At 44.8% G+C, this 13619-nt stretch overlaps 1 protein-coding gene across 1 annotated transcript in view; it reads right to left on the bottom strand.

Moving 5' to 3' along the window:
* LOC136661601 (tumor necrosis factor receptor superfamily member 1A-like) overlaps positions 1–13619 on the bottom strand; it is a 40546-nt gene that overhangs the window by 22653 nt on the left and 4274 nt on the right. The window lies entirely within an intron of this gene.

Genomic DNA, 13619 nt, shown 5'->3' with positions numbered 1-13619 from the left:
ATTAGTAGGGCCATCAGGAGATACAAGCCCTCCACCAGCAGTATATTGTGTCATTACCATTTTAACACCTTGTCAGTATTCTGTGAAATGAAAAAAGGTTGAAAATCACTGGTCCAGTGTAAGCTCCTGCCATAAAGCAGGGCCAACTACACTGCTCTAATCAACTGTGCTGTGGTCAGAAAGGAAGTGCATTGCAGGATTTGCCCACAGAAGGGATCACCCAAGCAAGACAGCCAAACAACACGCAAAGGCAAAAAGGCCCCAAGGTCACTAGCCTCCCTGATATATTCATCGAATGAGGAATCTGGGAAAGATTCGGCAATGAGGTCCAGAGCAAAGTCCACCCAGAGTCTTCACAAGAGAAACTGTATTACACAGCACCTCCATCTCCATCAATTCTGGCAAGTCCCAATACCTCACTGTATTGGAATTGCGGAAGATATTACCAAGGAGATAGGGTGTGGTGTCCACAATGCCCCTTGCTCTAGTAAATGCAGGGTTAAAGCCCAGGTGGTAGCTGAAGGTGTGCTGCACAGCTGCAGCCACTAGAGGCTAAAGTGAACCCGAGAGCATAAAAACAGCACTGGAGAAACTAGTGGTGTGGGTTGTAGAAGGAGTGCAGGTTGGAGAGGAGGCTGACTGGGCTTATTGACTTTGGAATTGGACCTTGGACTTTGACTTGGATACCCTAACTGATTTGACTGACTTACCTGGAACCTGACCTTGGACTGTAACTTATTGGCTCTGGACTCTGATTTGGCAACTCTCATTGATTGGACTGGAGTACTTGGAATCTGTGGACTGGAACTGGACTCTGACCTTTGGTTGCTGCACTGGCAAGTTTCACAAGGGAAACTAATCAGACTTAAGCGAGCATGAGGCCCAGTGGATTGGGATTTGGCAGAACACTCATGAGTTTCACAGAACATAAACGACTATTTTTAGCATTCTGACTTATACCCCTAAGGCAGATCAGCATGGATACACAACAAAATGCAACTAATATATTTAGGGAAAGTACACAACTGGACTTAAACCATGTTACAGGACAATGGGAGAGAGAGCCAGGATGGTGTAGTGGTTTGGGAGGTGGACTTAGACCTGAATGATCTAGGTTCAAATCTCCCCTCAGTCACAAAGCTTCCTGGGTGACCTTGGGCCAGTCACTTTCTCTCAGCCTCACCTACCTCACAGGGTTGTTGTGAGGACAAGAAGGAGGGGAGGAGCAGCTGTGTAAACAGCTCTGAGCTCTTTGGAGGAAGGGCGGTATAAAAATGTGAATAAATAAAATAAAAAAATAATGGGAAGAAATAGGATTGAAACCACTAATCAGTTGCACAGCTCTAATCCAGGAACACACAACTTGTTTAGCACTAAGAACAATAAGGGACACAAGCAATCTGGACATACTCCTCTGTTTCCTAGGGAGGGTGTCCAAATATCTCCCTTAATCAGGGTGACCAGATACAATGGAAGACAGAGTACCTATATACCTTTAACCTCTCTTTAGAAGAGGGCATTTTGGCAGGTGCAGCTCAACATGAAACCAAGGTGGGAGGGGGAAGGACCAGTGGAGCTCTGCTCAGCTGCATCCTAAATCCCATGTCGAGCCTTCTGACCTGCCACAACAACTCTCAACTCTGTGCCAGCAAAATAGCCAGCACAGACTTGAGTAGCCCCATTGTGGAGCCTGCGTCCTTACCAAGGAGACACCAGTGGCTGCCCAGCATAGATAGGATGCAATGGCAGCCATTTTGGTGCCACTGCTCCTCTGGGTGCCAGGCCACTCAGAAGTGGGCTGAGACTCAACAAGCATTTATCCAGAGATTCTCGAGCACTGGGTACATCAGGCTTCAGTCCATCCAAAACAAAGAAATTCAAAATTTTCATATTGGAGCTCTATTTTTGAGCAACACAAAATAATTACAGTAATCAGACATGGGGGATGTCAAAGTAATATAAAGTTGTGGTTTTCGAACCTGTCAGGAGATGGAGGTTCATCCAGATTTTCCTCTAACAATCAGTCTAACACCTTCAGCCTAAATTCATGGCGCATAGTGGGATCCCATTGATTTAAGTGGAATTTATCCCATTTACAGGTGGGACCACAGTATCCACTGATTTGACTCACCACTGATACTGAGGTCCACTTTTAATTGCCTTGTAACAAGGGAAAAAGCACCAAAATTCGATTTCCTACCTTCATGCTGTTAAATAATTATAAAATCATTCCATTAGATTTTATTATTCACCCCATCTAGTGGCTGAAAGCAGTATAGCATCTATACACACACACACACACATTATCCTCCATATCTACCAGGCTTCACGTACTGGAGAGGACACTCTGTTCCAGAACCACCATTTAGAGTGCGATACCATAGTCTTCCAAGAATGAAGGATGCCAACATGGAGTATACATTATGGGGCAACAATGGAGAGCAAGAAAACTGTAAGTGGGTCTTTCAAGCTATTTCTCCCACTGTTATGGTATCAACCAGGGATGGGAACTTGAGGCAGATGACTTGTATCCGGGTCATGAAAATCTGTCCCTGGGTTTGTTTGCCTCCCTTTTGGAAACAGTGTCCCTGGGTTGGGGGAAGGCAAACAATGCCGGGGCACATTGCTCTCCACTCACTTCCCTCCCCCAGTGACCAGAACTAATGAGGCACAAAACGGGCAGAGCAGGGAATCCAAAACGGTTTCCAAAGGGAGGGAGGAAGGCAAACAAACCCAGAGACACTGTTTCCAAAGGGGAGGCAAACATACATACATAAGACCTTTATTGGCATGGAAAAAGGAAATACAGAACAACAAACAAACATCCAGAACACACACACACACAAAACAATAAACTAAAACAATCATAATCATCCAATACCCCATCCCCATTCACCATAATATAGCAGAAGACCCAGAATTCCATCCTGCCAGTATCCCAAAAACAAAGTTGGCAACCTTGTCAAGAGAGTCAGTTTCCTCTATAGAAAGAAGGGTTTGCAATTTAAATGAATCCTCCCAACCCTGCATTTTGTTCAGCAGTGGAGCCAGATAGTTCTTATGCAGGGTCTCATGAAGTGGGCAATAAATAAAAAAAAATGATGTAATGTCTCCACACAATTCCTGTCACAGGTACATCTTCTTTCTGAGTAGGCGATGCCACTAAACCTGCCCGCTAGCAGAGGTGATGGAAATGCATTGCATCTCACAAGTGAGAATGTTCTGCGAGCCTGCGGGCACTGCAGATGATAAAATAAAGAAGCTGGCTTCCCAAAACTGACTGGGATGTGCAGATGGAGAGGGGAGCAAATGGTGTTAGCTGTACAGAACAGCTCTTGACACTCAATATCGAGCAATCTTTCCTTGATAGTCCTGTAGGCTTCGCTTAAACCAATCATACCCTGACTTGCTGTGTCTAGTCCTATTGATTTAAGCTTGGTGAGTGTATCCGCAACCTCCACAGGTAGTACTGGATCAGCCAGAAGCTGGTACATTAGCCCATACGGGGCAGCATTGAAGAGGATTGCAAGACAAAATTTTACTGATCTCAACCAAGCCAACATTTTGAGTCTGATAAAACCCACTTCAAGACACATAGCAGAGTATGGAACACATCTGGGAAAACCCAAGATCCTCCGCAGGAAGGAGGCCTGTATGCTCTCAGTTGAACAATTCAAGGCCTTATGCCAGATTGGACAGCCATAAAGAACTTGCGATAGTACCTTAGCCTTGAATACCTCTAAAGCAGCCAGGACATATCTGTTACCTTGGCTAAAAAAAACCAGAAAATTGCAAGGGATGAGATTTTTGATGCATTTAGGACTGAATTATGATGAGAAACCCACGAATGCTTGTAGTGGAAATTAATGCCTAAATATCTGAATGTCTTTACCTGTTCCATTTTGTTGCCCATAAATGACCATTTAAATGGTTTCCAATTGTTGGCAAACACCATGATTTTAGATTTAGAGTAGTTTATCTGTTGTATTGGAATTGCAGAAGATGTGGTGAGGAGGTAGAATGTGGTGTCTACAGTGGCCCCTTTAAGAGTCAAGGCCTGGGTTTCCAGTAAAGGGTGTGCTGGACAGCTGCAGCCACTAGAGGTAATGAGGTACCAAAGGATATAAGGAGCACCTGAGGCAGGAAGGTTTAGTGGGTTGTAGGAGGAGTGAATGTTTGAAGGAGAGGAGAGGTTGGTTACCTACTTACCTGGAATCTGACCTTGGACTGTGACCTGGCATATGGTTTCTGGACTCTGATTTGGCACCTTGCATTGACTAACTGGCTTACCTGGAATCTGACCTTGGACTGTGACCCGGCATATTGACTTTGGACTCTGATTTGGCAACCTTCATTTATTGGACTTGGACCTGACTCGGCTGTGTGCTTGCTGCCCTAGTGAGTTAAACAAGGGAAACTAACCAGCCTTAAGCGGGCACGGTACCCAGCAGGGAGGAGTTGTGGCAAGACATCTGTAACTTGTTGGATGTAAAATACTCTATAGCTTTATTAAGTAGATGTTTTAAGCCAATTCTTGTTCAAGAAATAAAAGCTGCATCATCCACATACAGTAATAGTGGCACTAGAAAGGACCCAAGTATTGGGCAATGACAATCCACTGTCTTCAGTGCTGGGGTTAAATCATTCAGGAACAGGTTAAATAGTATGGGAACCAGAATGCATCCCTGCTTAACCCCTTCGTTTATAGCAACGGGGTGTGTGAGGCTGCCACTCCTGGGATATCTGACTTTACATGATGTGTTGGAGTATAAGATCTTAATTAATATCAATAGTCTTTTATCAATCCCCATGCTGGCTAATTTAGACCAATGAAGATCTCTATCAATGGAATCAAATGCAGCTCTTAGATCAAGAAAGACATAGAGTCGTGCCTTGGCTTTCTTAATCTGTTTATGGACTAGGTGAGATAAAATTAAACAGTTATCCACTGTTGATTTGCCCAGACAAAATCCTGATTGCTCAGGACCTCAGGATATCCTTAGGGCTGATCCAGGTAAACAGCTTATTACTTAGGTATTCTGCAAAAATTTTGCCTATTACAGAGAGCAAGCTGATAGGCCGGTAATTCGCAGGGAGGTTAGGGTCGCCCTTTTAAAAAACTGGGATGACCGAGACCCAGTCTTTGGGAACTAAGCCAGTTCTATTGATTGTTGTGAAGAAGGGTGCAAGCAAGTGAGCTCACCACTCATTTTAAGAGTTCAGGTGGTATTTGATCAGGTCTGGCAGCTTTCCTGATTTCAATTGATCCGCTATCTGTATAATCTCCATGGGCATCACAGGGGGCCAGATAGGCAGATCAGAAGAAGTAAAGTTGGGTTGGGTATCTACGAATTTGCTCTTATCAGAAAATCTGAAAAATGTTTAATCCACATAGAAGAAGAGATTACAACTGGGTCATCCATTTTGGAGCTAAGAGAGCCTGATACCACGGCCCAAAATTGTTATTTTTTTGCTGTATTACTTGCAACAACTTGATCTATTGAGCATAGGTATACTTCTGCTTTTTATCTAAATATTTTTTTGTAGAAAAAATATTTAACTGCCTCACATGGAGCATTAGACTTTCTGAAGGCCAAATAAGTTGCTCTGATCAATGCCTTGAGGTCTGTGCATTCTTTATCAAACCAGTCCTTTTTATCAGACACACCATGTATAGTATTCCTCTTAGGGTTGGAACTCAGGGTCCTAAGGATGTGATCAATTAGGCTTTCAAATGACTGGATTTGGGCAAAGGGATCAGGCTGCTTCAAAATGGCTGATAATAAATCTATGCTTGTTAACTCCTGTCACCTGGGCCCAGCCCCATGGCTAGGGTCTCCTCAGGAGCAGGGCTCTCCTCAGGGGTAGGAGCCTCCTCTAGGGTAAGGCCTGAGTACTGCCAGGACTGGGGTCCCAGGCAGGACACCTACCTGGGAGTAGGGCCTAGTGCCAGTTGGGAGCAGCAAGCAGACACATGGCCAGAAGGGGTGGGGCTGGCCAAACTCAAGGCTGACTTCATAAGGAGCCTGGGAAGCCTAGAGAGGGGTCACTCCTCTCCGGAGGGTGGGAAGGCCAAAGCGGATAGCAACCCCGGCCTCATTGGAAAGATCCAGGCCCCTAAAGGGATTGTGCTTACTTCAGGCCTGGAGAGAGGAGGCCAGGAAGGGGATCCCCCTGACCTAGGACCTGCAGCCAACTATACCCAATGGTGGCCAGCTGATCCAAGGGCAAGCACAGAAGTATTGGGGGTCCTCCTAAGGCCAGCTAGTCTGACCCTGAAAAACAGTGCTGCAGCTCTCGAGAACCCCTACCTCTGGCCAAGAGACACCAGTCGGAGAATGGTGCCTGGAACCGCAAGGGTCAGGGAAAGAGCCTATCGGATGACGACGGCATGAATCTGCATAAGGTACGGTGGCCTGTGACGTAACAGGCCCCATTAATGTAAAGCGGCTGATGCAAGTAAACCATCTGTGTAGAACAGCTGTATCTGTCTCCTGTCCTTTTTTTCTGCCACTGACCACCCTCCATAGCCAGGGTAAGCGCCCCCCCCTTGATCATACCCCAAGGGGTGGGATCTCTGCCTGCTGTGGACATTACAACTCTCTAATCAACTGATGGAAATTTAAAGAAAGGATGTTGTTCACCATGATTTTGCCACTACTCTCTGTGTTTACTTCAACCCCTGGGTGTGCTGGCGTTCTCCCCGAGGGTAGATCAAGTACAAGGATTAGAGGCAAGTGATCACTAATGGCAAGATCCCCGATGTCAAACTCTTTCACATGTGGTTTCAAAGGCATGGACACTAGAGCATAGTCTACAATGCTTGACCCACAAGGGGCCATGTATGTAAATTCACCAGCACTGGGGTACTCCTTTAACCCATTAAGCCAGAGCAGATTAGAAATAATGGAAAATCTTGCAAGGGCCAAGCCATTAACATTGTAATGAGAATCCTTTGACCATCTGCCTAATGTACAAAATGAGGGGAAAGAATCTTCTTCATCCACCATCCATGCTCTAGAATAGATTTGATTAGAGTTTCCAACCCTGGAATTCAGGTCGCCCAGCAAAACAACTTCAGCTAGAGGACGGTCCCCCTTGAGGTCATCTATACCAGTCGAGAGGTCACTCCAGAGCTGGGATCTCTGAGAACTGTAGACATTAATGCATAATAAATCAATGGCTTCACAGGATATCATTAAAGCTTGCATCTTATAACACCCTGAAGTTGTGGCTAGGGAGCAGGGTTTAAGATGCTCTGCCACCAGTATGGCTAAGCCTGCTGATGGGCGCCCACTAGAATTAGGTCTAATAGCAGGGAGCAAAAAAGCTTTATATCCGTTAAGATGCAATTGGCCCTGGACCCATGGCTCTTGCAATATAATTACATCAAAGGTTCTAAGAACTTAAAAAAATTGGAGTCATTTTCCTTGCTCCTCCACCCTGCAATATTGCAAGAAAGGATTCTCAAAAAGGGAGACCAAGTCAGGAGAAGGGTTGATCAGTCAATCTTCATTCATGGGCGGCTTCTCAATTTCTAGGGGGGCATGAGACACATAGCTAGATGAGGCTAAATTTGGGGAGGCAAACAAACCCAGGGACAGATTGGCTTGCGCTCGGCTCTGTGATGAAACAGTTAACAATTGTGTTTGCTGTGGAGGATTTTCCCTCCAATGTCTGAGAGGTTTCAGGCTCAAAAGGGGGAGCCAGGCAATTGGAGGGCTGGGGAGGAGGGAGGAAAATCTCCAGGCCTGAGAGAGACTCTCTCTCTCTTCTGCTGCCTGCTTTGAGACTGGGTAGGACAGGGAGAGCCTCTCTGGCAGGGCCTCTGAGAGGAATTTTATCAAGGGGTAGAAAGTTTCTTTTGGGCCCCTTTGCAAAGGGGGAAGGGTGAAACAGCAGGGGAGGGTGGTGACAGGTGAGCAGACAGAGGGATGAAGCAGGGTGGGAGGAGGGCAGATACAGCTGGAAAAGTCTTTGGAGCCCAGGTGCACCCACCCCTGTGGCATCGGCAGCTAGATACAGTAATTCAGAAAACCAAACACACTCCTAAGTCCCCCTAAAATCTTTTAAATATAGAAAATCATGTAGAAAATGAGCATCATCATATTTAGACTAACACTAGAATGGAAAATGTCCTGTGAGTACCAAAACTTGCTTCTGCAGCAGCTATACACTCCTTCATGGCAAGCAGATCCACAAGCCAAAGAGCTACAGTAGCAGGCCAGTTTCCTCCCATTGTGTTAAGGAATGTTGTGTATGCCTTCCTTGGCCCAGCATATATGGTTTGCCAGTAGCTGCAGTCGCATGTTTGTGGTAGCGTCCCTAGCATCCCATGCAGGCAACAAGCCTGAGTAGATAAGAAAATGCAAGATCCCAGGAAATTTCTGGGCTCTTCCTTTGGCTCCTGGGCCCCCTTTTTGACCCTGGGCCTAGGCATAAATTACCCCTTTTACCCCCCTCCCCTAGGCTCTGCTCTCTGGTAAGCAGAGGGACAGCTGCCAGGGAAATAGAGCCACAGGGAGGTAGAAAAGGGACTCCTCCTGTGTCGTCGTCCCCACCATGGGGACACAGGAGGAAGGCAAACAATCTCAGAGACACATGGCTCTCCACTCACCTCCCTCCCCCAGTGACCAGAACTACAGAGCCAAATAAACGAGGGGCAAAAATGCACAGAGCAGGGGATCCAGAAGTGTTTCCAAACCGGGGGTGGGGGGGAGGAAGGCAAACAAATGCAGGGACACATGGTCTTCCCTCACCTCCCTCCCCCAGTGACTAAAACTATAGAGGCAAATAAATGAGAGGCAAAAATGCACAGGGCAGGGACCAATCAGAGGCAATCTGACTTGTTTCCTAGTAAAAACATTTACTTTGCAATTAAATCTCATTAGTTTGTGCTCAGGATTGAACCCTAGACTTGGGCCTGAAGTTTATTTAAATCAATAAAATTAAAGATTCCAAGTAAATGTAGTTGGGACCAGATTGGTGTAGCTCACTCTTACCCGCTGCGCTTTGAGGGAGATTAAAAGTTTACCACTAGCTTTAAGTTCCTTAAAACAGAGACCACCTCACATAAATGATTCCTAGGTGGTTCTCATTTAGGCCGTTTACTAGGCCAGACCTGCTAAGCTAAGCAAACCTGCAAGATTCAGCAGGAGAACTGAATCTGAATGGAAGGGCATTCAGCATTTCCTCTGAGCCTGCAAATTACATGCCAAGAATAAATTATTTCCTTTTGCTTTGTTTTGCCCAGGAAAAGCCCATCAACTCACTGAATAATGCCTGTTATTGTGTTAAGGGAAGACATCAACTCTCTCTGCTCACTATGCATCATTTTATAATCTGTTAGCATAAGTCCTTGTGGGCCTTGTCTGCACATGCAGTATAATAAGGTGACAACTACTTAAACCATATAAGTTGCCATTGTTAGGCTTTTGTTTGCAGGAAGGAGAACATTTTGGGAAGAGATTTGATCTTTAACTGTTTCCTGCTGTGCTATTTTTCTATTGGTAGAGATATTTTCCATCTGAGAGTATTAAAAAACGTGAATTCCCTTGTCTGAAATGGTACAGTCCATGCTAACACCACCCTGAATTTTGTCACCTCATTCTGCTGTGTGCATAGACCAGGCTTCCTCAGGTACTTAAGCCATTTCTGCCCAATGTTGTATATGCGCAACAGGGATCAAATGCGTATACCTGTGGGTCAGGCAAAACTGTTTTTTTCAGGGGATGAGCAACTTAGAATGTCATAGGCAAACCATCTGGTTCAATCCATCCTTTAAGTATTCTGTATAAATATGCCCATGAATTTGGTGGTATCTGAATAGATAATGCTCAGTCTCAGTGCCTACACTAACAAAAAGTTTCTGCTTTGTGAGATAGTATTGTGTGTGTGTTAAAATCATCTTCCTAAAAGCATTTGTGTTGCCACAAACTCAAATTAGGATGATGTGAACACTCTTCTCAGATGACACTTCGGTGACTGAAAAAATTACTTTTGTATTTCAACAGTTTTCTTTGAGCTTGCTGAAAGGAAGTGTAAATAAAGCTCAAGTGAAAAAGCATTATAAAAAAAAATGTCCACCTTCAGGCAATGTATATGTAAACAGATAGGCTAATAAATATACATTGGGACTAGTAACCTTAATAAAATTAGTTCTAAAAAGCCACCAGCTTCCTTCCCTAGTTTCCCTGACCATGTCTCCAGAGTCAGAAATTTGCATCCAGGCTGCCACCTTTTTTTCTGGCACCACTTTTGTGCCTTTAAGCAACAATGAACAGAAGCTAAGCAAGCAATTATTAGGACACTGCAGAGAAAAACTAAAGGATGCTTAACTACAAAAACATCATCAATGACAAGTTAAAGGAATTATATCACAGTGGGAAATACAAATTTCTGTAAAACATAGCACAAATAGCCTACCAGGCCACTTTTACTCTGCCCTGTGACAAATCACAGAAAAAGAAGAATCCAAGGCACTCAATAGCCAAATGAAACAGAAAACACTTTCAACAATGCATATACCTTAGAGAAGCTGTTCTCAAATTGTGGGTTGTAACCTGATTTTGGGTGAGTCATGAAACTGACAAACTGATAGCCAACAAGGAAAATGTACTGAGCTCTATGGAAACTGAAGCAGAGCAGAATATGTGCATTTATGAATAGGTGAACATGGCTTGGTCCACATCAAACAGGGTGACCAGATAAAATGGAGGACACAACGCCTATACCTTTAACCAGTGTATAAAAGCAGGAGTTTTGGCAAGTGCAGCTTTTTAAACCCTCCCATGCTGAACTGCACCTGCTAAAATTCTCTCTTCTATACACTGGTTAAAGGTATAGGCCAGTGTTATTCAAACTGTGTGGCACGGCTCTTTAGGGAGGCGCCAGGAACTCAAAGGGGAGGCGTGGAATGTCCTCTCCCAGGGATACAGTCATACCCCTGGACAGAATACGAGCTGTCTTCTGCCCATCATCTGCACTTTTTTTAAAGCAGAAGAAATGGGAGTTGCTCAGCTGTGAGAGTGGCTGCTGCGGCCCCACCCTCTTCTCCCTGGGCTCTGAGGCTGCCACCTTCTGTGTTCGCTGCATGTTGTTGCCAAAGCTCTTCGATGCCAACCCCCATCTGGGAAGTACCGAGCATGCTTAGCTTGCAGTCCTTAACCCTCGCTGATCCTTGTCTGGTTGGTTCCTAGTTCCCAGCCTGGGATCCCTTCTCATCAAAGTGAAATCTCTCTTTTCAACCCCCTTCCTCTTCCACTCCCCCCTTTGGATCTCCAAACCTTCCTGCTTTCCTCCCCTCCCCAAATAAAACGCTTCCTATTTTACCAGTCCCAGGGGTCTTAAAGTTGCTTCCATGCAGTTGGCAAGGGGGGGGGGGCAAGAGAGAAAAGCACACACTTTCCTTGGCTAGGAGCAGAAAAGGGTACTGTTTTTAAAGTGATTTATTAATCTTGTTGTTTGACTGAAAAGAAAAGGCTGTATTTTTAAAGTGATGAATCTTGCTATTTGAAGGGAATACTTATCAGCCATTGAGGAAGTGATTGCCAGCCCAATCCTATCCACACTTCCTGGGAGTAGTTGACTCTAATGGGACTTACTTCTGAATTGGCATGCATAGGCTTGAGCTGTGCATCTCCTAGTATAGGAGACAAATCAGCTGCCTAACCAAACCCTTATCAGCTCTGATATATTTTCATGGTCTATTTTTGTTTTCCCCACCAGCTGCTGGAAAAATTTAATTTAATTCAATTAATAAAGGGTTCAATCCTATCCAAGGAGAATGGGAGAAATGACTAATTGGATTGGGGTCCACAGGGGTGTGTGTGTGTAATGTTGGTCAGACTGGTTGTTCACAAAGTTCATTTGATAAAACAATTCTATTGGTATGCTTACAAAGTTTAAAGAAATGAATCCTCCTGGACCAGACACAATCTACCTACTCCAGCATCCTGTCTCCATCAGCAGCTGATCATTTATAAAGCATGTATATTGCTGTGTATTAATAATATATTTTTAAGATCTGCATTTAATTAATGATGATTCCATCCATGTTGGCATCCTTCAGTCTCGGAAGACTATGGTATCGCGCTCTGAATGGTGGTTCTGGAACAGTGTCCTCTCCAGTGCATGAAGCCTGGGTAAAGTAGGTATGGAGGATAGGCTGTTACCCATGCAGCAAATCCCCCGTCTCCACGTTGCTGAAATGGTCCAATGGAAAGGCAGAAGCCAATACAGTTGGTTCCAGCGGCGTCGCAGGAGTTGCCAGAGCGTGACTGTGTACAGCCGCGAACTGCCTCAGCGACTCCGGCTCCGGATTTTACCTCGAGGTTGATTCCTGAAGCCTTTTTCATAACTGGATATAGCCACAAGGCAGTGGAGGTTTAGGAACAGAGTTTTCCTTCTCTCAGATGAGCTGCCTTTCCAGGCTAACGAGTCCCATCTACCCAGTTAATTATTAATGATGATTAATATAATTAATATAAATATAGGTAATGCATATTTAATATTTATTATATTATAATATATTATAATATTATATTTAATATAGTAAATATTTCTGGCCACTTCCTGTTTAATGATGTCACTTCCAGCCCCCAAGAACATGATGAGGAGGGCAGGAGGTCTGGTCTAGAGGGTAGAGCCTCCGTCTGCCTGAAGATAACATCCACAAGGTTGCCAGTTCGAGGCCACCTGGAGCAGCTGACAAGCTGAAGCCGAGCAATTCCATCTGCTCTGAGCGTGGGAGGATGGAGGCCAGAATGTGAAGCCAGATTGGAATGAAACACCTTGAATGTAGTCGTTCTTGAAAGAAAGAACCTTCTTTGAAATTGTAAAAATCCCTATTTAATAAGGGTTTAATAAAGCCTGCCTATGTAAACCGCCTTGAATAAAGTCTTGAATAAAGACCAAGAAAGGCAGTATATAAATACCTATTATTATTATGAGGAGTCATGGCCAACAGCCACGAGGGTCAAGGGAGCCACTGGCCGGAAAAGTTTGAGTACCACTGGTATAGGCACTTGGTCTTCCATTCTATCTGGATATCAAAGGGCAGGCCAAGGGGAATGCAACGCCACCAGAGTGGTCCTGATCCAGTGAACACAGGCCCCAACAAACTTGTGAGAAGCAAGTCCCCCATCCAATCTAACAAGGAAATTGTACTGAACCCTAAGGAAAGCAAAAGTGAGCCACAGGTGCATGTTTACTCATGAGTAGACAACTGTGCCTCAGTTGTTATCTAAGATCAGGCAAAGGAGAATGCAAGGCCATCAGAATGGTCTCAATCAGATGAACGTGGAGCTTAAACAAATGCTTCAGAAGGTGGTTCCCCCCACCATTGTAATCATGTAATCATCAGGACAAGCTCTAGTCAGTAAGTGACAGGCCTCTGGCCAGCTCTGGCCCAGTGAGGGCTAGTGCTAAGCCAGCACTGATCTAGCGGCAAGTGTGGCAGGCATGCCTTTCAGCACATTCGCAACACTCAACGTCAGCAGAGGGCCGGCACTGGCAACACTGAATCAGGATCTTAGTCATGGCTAGTTTTCTTTCCGCTACATTTATTTAAATAAATACAATTTGTAGATAATTTTAGGCTGCAAGTATATTAGGGGTGC

Source organism: Tiliqua scincoides, chromosome 1 (assembly GCF_035046505.1).
Source record: "Tiliqua scincoides isolate rTilSci1 chromosome 1, rTilSci1.hap2, whole genome shotgun sequence".
Lineage (NCBI taxonomy): Eukaryota > Metazoa > Chordata > Lepidosauria > Squamata > Scincidae > Tiliqua > Tiliqua scincoides.
This window is presented reverse-complemented; position numbering and strand designations above follow the sequence as displayed.